The following is an 8,806-nucleotide window of genomic DNA, read 5'->3' as shown; positions in this document are numbered from 1 at the left end:
AGAGAGAGAGAGAGAGAGAGAGAGAGAGAGAGAGAGAGAGAGAGAGACAGAGAGGGGAGAAGGAAAGAAGGAAGGAAGGAAGGAAGGAAGGAAGGAAGGAAGGAAGGAAGGAAGGAAGGAAGGAAGGAAGGAAGGAAGAAAGGACCATTATTCTAAGCCCCATATTTCATGTAAGGTGTGCCATAGGACATCATATGATGAAAGCATGAGAATAAACTTCCTGCCTTATGTTACCTGTGCAGCACCAGCCTCCATCCCTATGCTCATATTCCCAGGGGGAATGTCAAAAGGAACAAGCTGCCTTCCAGATGCTGCTCCAATGCAAGCTATGTGTGGTAGTGAGTGGGACTTGGGTCATTGTGACATCTGACCCCAGTCTTTCCATTTGGGTGCCACGTTAGTGATGGCTACTTCCAAAAATGAGAAGTGACATGAAACATTCTTCATACATATGAAAAACAGCAAAGTTAGGAAAAGAGAGCATAGAATATTTTGGCTAACTGGAAGTTTCCTGCCAGTGAGAACTGCCAATTTTTCAGTGCAAATAATAAGGATTCTCCTACTCTGGGTTTTAAAATAAATAGAATGTCATCTGGGTTAGATCTCTCAAGATCTCTCTTATCTGGGGGCGGCTAGGTGGCACAGTGAGTTAAGCACAAGCCCTGGAGCCAGGAGAACCTGAGTTCGGGTCTGGCCTCAGACACAACACCCACACAAAAAAACTAGCTGTGTAACCTTGGGCAAGTTACTTAACCCCAATTGCCCTCCAAAAGGCAAAACAAAAAAGACAAAAAGAGATCTCTCTTATCAATCTATACTCTTTGCTCATGTCATGTGTGGCTATGTGAATCACAGTTGCTGTCAAATGTGTTATTTTGGCTGGAGTCACACAGAAGAAATAGATCTGAAATATCTTTTACAGCACCAGTCTGTAAATATAACATTGATCCAGAAATGAGGTGGCCTCTGCTCTTGAACTCTTGACTGATAAAAATATATTTTCGCTTCACAGCCTGATTATCAGGAAACCGGCCCTGATTCATTTTACCTCCACAAATGCATTCCAGGCTGCTTTATCAGATAATTGAAATGACATTATATAACAGGAAAGAGTACTATCCAAATTTCTGATGATTTGCCCGTATTTAGATGATAATTTATGATTATATTTGGCTATAATGTGACGATACTTGTATGGGCTAGTCATGTAGTAAATAAGAGAGTCAACTGATGCATAGTCAAGGTACAAAAAGGATAAAAAGAAACAGGATGCACAGGACATCATTTTTCGGGGGGGGAGGTCAGTGTAACGGGAAAACATGAACAGGAATAACAAAGGTTAGAACCTCTGCAAGGATCAATGTGCGCTTACGCTAGCAAAGTAATTAATCACAGAGAAAAAGAGGGAAAACGCATCCCTCCCATGTAGTAAGTGTAGCCTGGCTAAAGAATGTATGACAAAGGCAATAAATAAATGCACATCTCTAAAAGAACTGAAAATAACAATTTTAAGTCTTGTTTTTACCTGGGGTTGTTTAGACACAGCTGTCCAGTGATTTAAACAAAATGCCAGGCTCTATTCAAAAAAAGCAAACATTGTATGAGGAGCAAGTATTGTCATGCACACAGCTGGTTTTCTTTGGTTAGCGATATTTTAATACAATACTTGGATAATTCTAAAAATAATCTACTCAAGAACATGTGCTATGTTCTCACATACTGAACAGGGACTTTTTTCAGGATTCTTAGGATTAATTAATTGAATTAATGATGAATGAATCTGCTTAAAAACCACAGGTTTATTATAAATAATCTGAAAGATAAAATATTTTAAAAAATTTAAATTATGTGTAAAGAAAAGGAACATACCTCAAGCTGCCCAATGTCCAAACCAGCTGGAGAATGAGACAAAGGCTTAGGAAATTCTATTGTAATAAACCATAAATAAATATCCATCAGAAATGAGATCACAACAACTATTTTAACAGGAAAAACAGTCAGAGTCTTCTCATTTAAAATTGAGGTACCCATCATAACCTGCCCTTGGTTCAAACTTAGAAGACTGGCAGGTAAGACATGTCACACTAAGGTGAGAGTGGAGTTACAGTCTAGCGCAGGCCTCACCAGCACAGATTGGGCCCCAGCAAACCAGGAGCAGGCCTTGGAGACCCCTGAATCACCAGGAATGGCAGCGGCTGCTCCTGGAGGTCTCAGCCCCAGAGGGTCGGAAGGAGATCACAGGGTCTCTTTGCTAGCGCTGAAGCAGGATGCTTTTCTTTACCTGTACTTGGATCAGGGTGGCCACCCTTTGTGGCAGTCCCAGGGCAAGGAGGAGCGCCAGCAAAATAGAGCTTGTGACCTACAGTGGAGCAAGGATCCTCATCTCAGTTCCAGGGCAGAAGAGAGTGCTTGTAGTCAGGGAAGCTAGATGGCGCAGTGAATAGAGCACTGGCCCTGGAATCAGGAGGTCCTGAGTTCAAATCCGGACTCGAATACTTAATTCTTGCTAGCCAGGTCACCTTGGGCAAGTCACTTAACCCCAATTTCCCTATTTTCCCACCTCCAAAAAGCGAAAAAAAAAGTGTTTGTGGTCACTCACAGAGCAGAACACAGGCCAGGAGAGTAGTAAACACAGCTCTCCTTAGATCATACCACCTTGGCAGAATGGAAAACTTACATATCCCTAGAAGAATCTCTGAAAACAGTTGTACAAAACCCCTGAAATTTGGGCAGTGTGCCCTATAACCTGGAAGCAGAGCCCTACTTGAAAAAAAGGGTTAAAAGTCAAGAAATAGGGGTGGCTAGGTGGCGCAGAGAATAGAGCACTGGTCCTGGAGTCAGGAGGTCCTGAGTTCAAATCCGGCCTCAGACACTTAACACAAAAATTAGCCATGTGACCTTGGGCAAGTCACTTAACCCCAATTGCCTTCCAAAAAGCACAAAAAAAAGTCAAGAAATAGACTGAAAAAAATGAGACCATAGAAAGTTACTATGGTGACAGGGAAAATCAAAACATAAACTCAGAAGAAGACAATGAGATCAAAGCAGTTACATGCAAAGCCTCAGAGAAAGATAATTGGTCTCAGACCCTGGAAGAGCTTAAAAAGGATTTTGAAAATCAAGTAAAGGAGGTAGAGGAAAAACTGAGAAGAAAAATGAAAGTGATGCAAGAAAATCATGAAAAAAATGTTACCAGCTTGATAAAGGAGACAAAAAAATACTAAAGAAAATGACACCTTAAAATAAACAGACTAGATAAAATGGTAAAAGAGGTACAAATAGCCAGTGAGGAGAGAAATACCCTAAAAAGCAGAATTGGCCAAATGGAAAAAGAGACATGAAAATTCACCAAAGAAAAAATCCTTAAAAAGTCAAATTGGCCAAATGGAAAAGGAGGTAACAGCTCACTGAAGAAAATAATTCCTTAAAAATTAGAACTGAGCAAGTAGAAGCTAGTGACTTTGTGAGAAATCAAGAAACAATAAAATGAAGCCAAAAGAATGAAAAAATAGAAGACAGTGTGAAATATCTCATTGGAAAAACAACTGACCTAGAAAACAGATCCAAGAGAGATAATTTAAAAATTATTGGACTACCTGAAAGCTATGATCAAGAAAGGAACCAAGATATCATCTTTCAACAAATTATTGAGGAAAACTTCCCTGATATTCTAGAACCAGAGGGCAGAATAGAAATTGAAAGAATTAACTGATCACCTCTTGAAAGAAATCCCAAGATGAAAACTCTCAGGAATATTTTAACCAAACCCAGAGCTCCCAGGTCATGGAGAAAATATTGCTAACAGCCAGAAAGAAACAATGTAAGTATTGTGGAAACACAATCAGGATAACACAAGATTTAGTAGCTTCTACATTAAATGATCTGTGGACTTGGAATATGATATTCTGGTGGGGAAAAGCTAGGATTACAATCAAGAATCACCTACTTAGCAAAACTGAGTATATTCCTTCAGGAGAAAATGGATAGTCAGTAAAATATAGGACTTTCAAGCATTCTCAATGAAAAGACCAGAACTTATTATAGAAAATTTGACTTTCATATACAAGACTCAAGAGAAGCATAAAAAGGTAAACAGGAAAGGGAAATCATAAGGGACTTAATGAGGTTAAACTGTTCACATTCCTGCATGGGAAGATGATACTTGTAACTGATAAGAACTTTCTCATTATTAGGACAGTTAGAAGGAATATATATATATATATATATATATATATATATATATATATAGACAGAGGACACAGGTATGAGTTGAATATGAAGGGATGATATCCAGAAAAATTAAATTAAATGGTGAGAAAGGGATGTACTGGGGGAAGGGGGAAGGGAGAAGTGGAATAGGGTAAGTTATCTCATATAAAATTGGCAAGAAAAATGTTTTACCATAGAAGGGGGGAGGAGAGGAGGAGTGGGTGAACAGTACTCTCATCAGAATTGGTTCAAAGAGGGAATAACATATACACTCATATGGGCATAGAAATCTATCTTACCCTACAGGAAAGTAGGAGGGAAAGGGAATAAGTGGATAGACAGTGTGATAGAAGAGAGGGCAGATTGAGGAAAGAAGTAGTCAAAAGCAAAATGTTTTTGAGGATGGACAGGGTGAAAGGAGAGAGAGAATAGAATAGATGGGGTGGAGAAAATAGGATGGAGGGAAATACAGTTAGCAATAGTAACTATGAAAAAAATTTAAGCGAGTTTTTCTAATAAAGGCCTCATTTCTTAAAACATGTAGAGAACTGAGTAGATTTTATACAAATAAAAGCCATTCCACAATTGACAAATGATCAAAAGATATAAACAGTTTTCAAATGAAATAATCAAAACTATCTATAGTGATATGAAAAAATACTCTAACTTACTATTAATTGGATAAATGCATATTAAAACAATTCTGAGATACTATCTCATACCTATTAGATTGACTAATATGACAAAAAAGGAAAATGACAAATGTTGGAGGGGATATGAGTAAGACGAGACATTAATGCCCTGTTGGTGGATTTGTGAACTGATGCAATCATTCTGCAGAGCAATTTGGAACTATAAAAGGACTATAAAACCATGCATACCCTTCCACCTAGCAATACCACTACTAGGGCTGTATCCCAAAAGAAATAAAAAAACAAAAAGGAAAAAGACCTATATGTACAAAAATATTTATAGCAGCTCTTTTCTGGTGGCAAAGAATTGGAAATTTAGGGGATGCCCATCAATTGGGGCATGGCTGAACAAACTGTGGTATATGATTATGATGGAATACTACTGTACTATAAGAAATTTACTAGCAAGATGCTCTCAGAATAACCTGGAAAGACTTACATGAGCTGATGCAAAGTGAAATGTAATGTGCATAAAGTAACAGCAATATTATAAGATGATCAGCTGTAAATAACTTAGCTATTCTCAGCAATACAATGATCCAAAATAACTCTGAACAATGAAAAATGCTACCCATCCCTAGAGAAAGAACTGATGGTGTCTGAATACAGATTGAAACATACTTTTTAAACTTTATTTTTCTTGGGTTTTTATTATCTGTTTTCTTTTACAACATGACTAATATGGAAATGTTTTGCATGACTACACATGTATAACCTGTATTGAATTGCTTGCCTTCTCAATGAGGGGTAAGTTGGGGAGAGTGGAAAGGAGAGTATTTGGAACTCAAAGGTTTAAAAATGAGTGTTTAAAATTGTTTTTACATGTTACTGGGGGGAGATTAAATACTAAATACATTTTAAAAAATCAACTGCAGAAACAGATGAGAGAGGTGTGACTATAAAGTAGTCCAAATGAAAATGATCTTGGTGTATTCCCAGTTCATTACAAGTTATCAGCGTTATGTAACATCCAAAACAAACGGATTTTAGCAAATTGTATGAAGTATAGTGTCCAGAGTGAGACAAGAGTCCTAGTGTGCTCTATCCAGGTCAAAATGCTGGTGCATTTGGAGTATTCTGTCCTTTTCTGGGTTGCACAAAAAGAACATTGATGTGGTGGAATGCATCCATGACCTAGAGTTTGGGAGACTGACTGGAGGGATTGGAGAGATAATCATGCATAAGATAACAATTGGAATGGATGCATATAGCTATCCACTATTTTAAGTTTCCCTGTAGAGGAGAGATCATGCCTTTCTCTGATGGGCCCCTGAAGGTAGAAGTAGAAAAAATGGTTTGAAAAATACAGGGAGGAAGAGGGGGGTTGATATAAGGAAATGCTTCCTAATAATTAAAACTATCCCCAAAAATAGAGTGGATAGCATACCTCAAAGGATAGTGTTACTATTAGTGGAGATAAGAGGCTGACTAAGCACTTATTTCTCAGTTTTAGTTGATCTAGTGATTGGACTAGGTCCTCACTAAGATTTCTTAAAACCGTGCAGTTCTGTGATTATATATTTTGGATATCTTCTACTTTCCAATGGCAAAACTTGGGAATAACTAAAACTTTTTGTTCGTACAGCTAACACATTCACCCTCTGGGTTCTGCTGAAACTTATTTTATCTGTATCCCATCAGCATTGAACATTGAGTCATTATTCTCTCTCTCACATTCTCCCACCTAAAAAAGTTATCTGAGAAATATAGGAAGACTTTCATTGATTGGTTGCGTGTATGTCTTGCATCCTTCTTCTTTCTCAAGAAGAAACAATTTTGTTTATCTGATAGATTTCAAAGCTTTCCCCTAAGCACCCTGGACAGCTCCATGGGGACTGCTTGAGAACTTGAGAACAGGCTCCCTCTTCTTCCGTGCCATTCAGTGGTTCTTCATCCTTACATGGTGAAACCTTCTCCTTTTCTCCTTTTCCACCCCTGATCCCAGAGACAATATCCGATCATGGTGTCTTTTATAAAAATGAAAGTCACACAAATGTTTTTAAAGGCTGTTGTTGCAAAATGTGTGTCCGCTTCCATTCCTATGCAGGAGTGTTTAAGGTTTGTGTCCCAGAAGTAAATTTTATAACACTCTTCTGCCTTTTGAAGTTTCTGAAAGTCTATCCCAGCTTTAAAAAACACTAACCCCCCCCCAAAAAAAAAACTTCTCATGTTTCATTACTCTAAGAAAGGAAGGCAGAACTCTCTGAAATATCATTCACCACTTTTCTTAGACATCACTGAGGGGAAAAGTTCACAGACAATCCTGTCACAAAAAGAAGCTGTAAGAGCTGTGGTCTTTCCTTCCTTTTTTCAAATGCCTCAGAGAAATGAAAAGATAGAACAGCTTGAGGCAGAATTCAGGAAAGTGAGCAAAGGATGGACATAAGACAGTAAAAGTCTGTCTGTTATCCCTGAAATGCAGCATGCATGCAGGCATGCTTACCCACACACACCCCTCCAAGAGGGAACAAGGGATGGGAACATTGGTTTGCTCCTATTAATCAATGAGTGAGTCTTACCTGAGCAGGAAATCTGTAGAACACAGGAACAGTAGATGAAGAAGAGCAAAGGGAACTGGGGAGAAAGTTGTTTCATTTTCACAGGCTAGCTTCTCTTAGCTGGCTACAAATTTATAATTGTGGGGAGAATTGGGGCATTTCTCTGGCTAGTTCAGAAGGCTGAAGAAATCATCCACTGGAACAAATTGGAAAGGTGCCTTTATTTGCAGAATGCTCTGGACTATTGACTAAACAACCAATCAGCTCTCAGTAGAAGAATCCACAATTCCTCATAAATGTCTCCCTGAGTTTTTATTTGCAGAACAATATTCTTCAGCAGTCCTGTTCAAGCCAATAACAATAGAGGATAGAGAGTTGGACTTATTTTCCAATAGCCACTTAAAAACCATTCCTCCTTCAAGAAAGCTTTTTCTTTTTCAATGTAAGAACTGACTATAAATATCTCACAGTGTGGCATCGACTTGCCAAGAAATAGTTTTCCACACACAACTAATATTTTGTAGTCATAGAACCATTCTGAAAACAAAACTAGAAGTATGAGAAGTAAGCACCATGTTACATGAAATTAAATCCAGAAATTCAATTTATTTCTAAAAGAAAATCTTTTAGCCTTTTCCACATTCATTTTTCATGAAGAAATTTATTATTGGAACATAACTTTAACAAAAAATAAACCAGGTGTATGCCATTGAATTTAGTGAAAATAAAGGGACCTAAAGTCTCTCCTGAATTTAGAGTGATTGTCTACAACTCAAGACCTAATCCTTACTCAAAACTATTTGGGGGGGGGGGGGAGTATAGGGACTCATGAATGGATGCAAAGACAAAAAAACCTACCACTTCCTATAAAGATGTGTGTAATGGTTATGGGTTTTGAAGATCTTCCTTGCCCCTTGAACTTGCTGACATATCAAGAAGGGGTAGGGCAAGAGGAAGCCAGAGCCAAGCTAGAGTCAGTGAAGGCTGGCAGCAGCAATAGTAGCAGCGGCGGTGCAAACTCCTTTTTTTTAAGCCAGCCAGAATTCCTGCTAAGTACTCCTGCTAAGGACTGCCAGGGATGGGAACTGTGGGGAGCTAGAGCTTCTGGGAGTGAACTGCATGGACAATGAGCAGTTGCTGTGAGTGAGGACAGGAGGACCTTTGCCTGAAGTAGCCTGTTCTGTTTTGAAGCCTTGAGAATGAGGGTGTTTATTACATTAACTATGTGTGCCAACTTTATAGCTACTGTAATGGCTTTGACTTTCTGGTTTTGGGACTCAGTTTTCTGGTATTTGAATAAATGTTCTAGCTTTGTCCCCTATGTAGAGAGCCAGTATATTTTGTGATTAATAACCATATCAGCATATTTATAGTTACCATAGGCATTGGGAATATTGCATTGTTGTT

At 38.4% G+C, this 8,806-nt stretch overlaps 1 long non-coding RNA gene across 1 annotated transcript in view; it reads right to left on the bottom strand.

Annotated features, from left to right (window-relative positions):
- LOC138149871 (uncharacterized) overlaps positions 1-8,806 on the bottom strand; it is a 34,086-nt gene that overhangs the window by 3,407 nt on the left and 21,873 nt on the right. The window contains exons 2-3 of the long non-coding RNA XR_011165450.1: positions 1,870-1,925; positions 1,526-1,576 (exon numbers count right to left, since the gene is read on the bottom strand). This is a non-coding gene — a long non-coding RNA (uncharacterized lncRNA). The remainder of the gene's footprint in view (positions 1-1,525; positions 1,577-1,869; positions 1,926-8,806) is intronic.

Source organism: Petaurus breviceps, unplaced genomic scaffold, assembly GCF_028583685.1.
Source record: "Petaurus breviceps papuanus isolate PSGF00001 unplaced genomic scaffold, PetGlider_PUasm1.0 90849, whole genome shotgun sequence".
Taxonomy (NCBI): Eukaryota; Metazoa; Chordata; class Mammalia; order Diprotodontia; family Petauridae; genus Petaurus; species Petaurus breviceps.
Note: the sequence above shows the minus strand (reverse complement) of the source record. Positions and strands in the feature narration are given on the sequence as shown.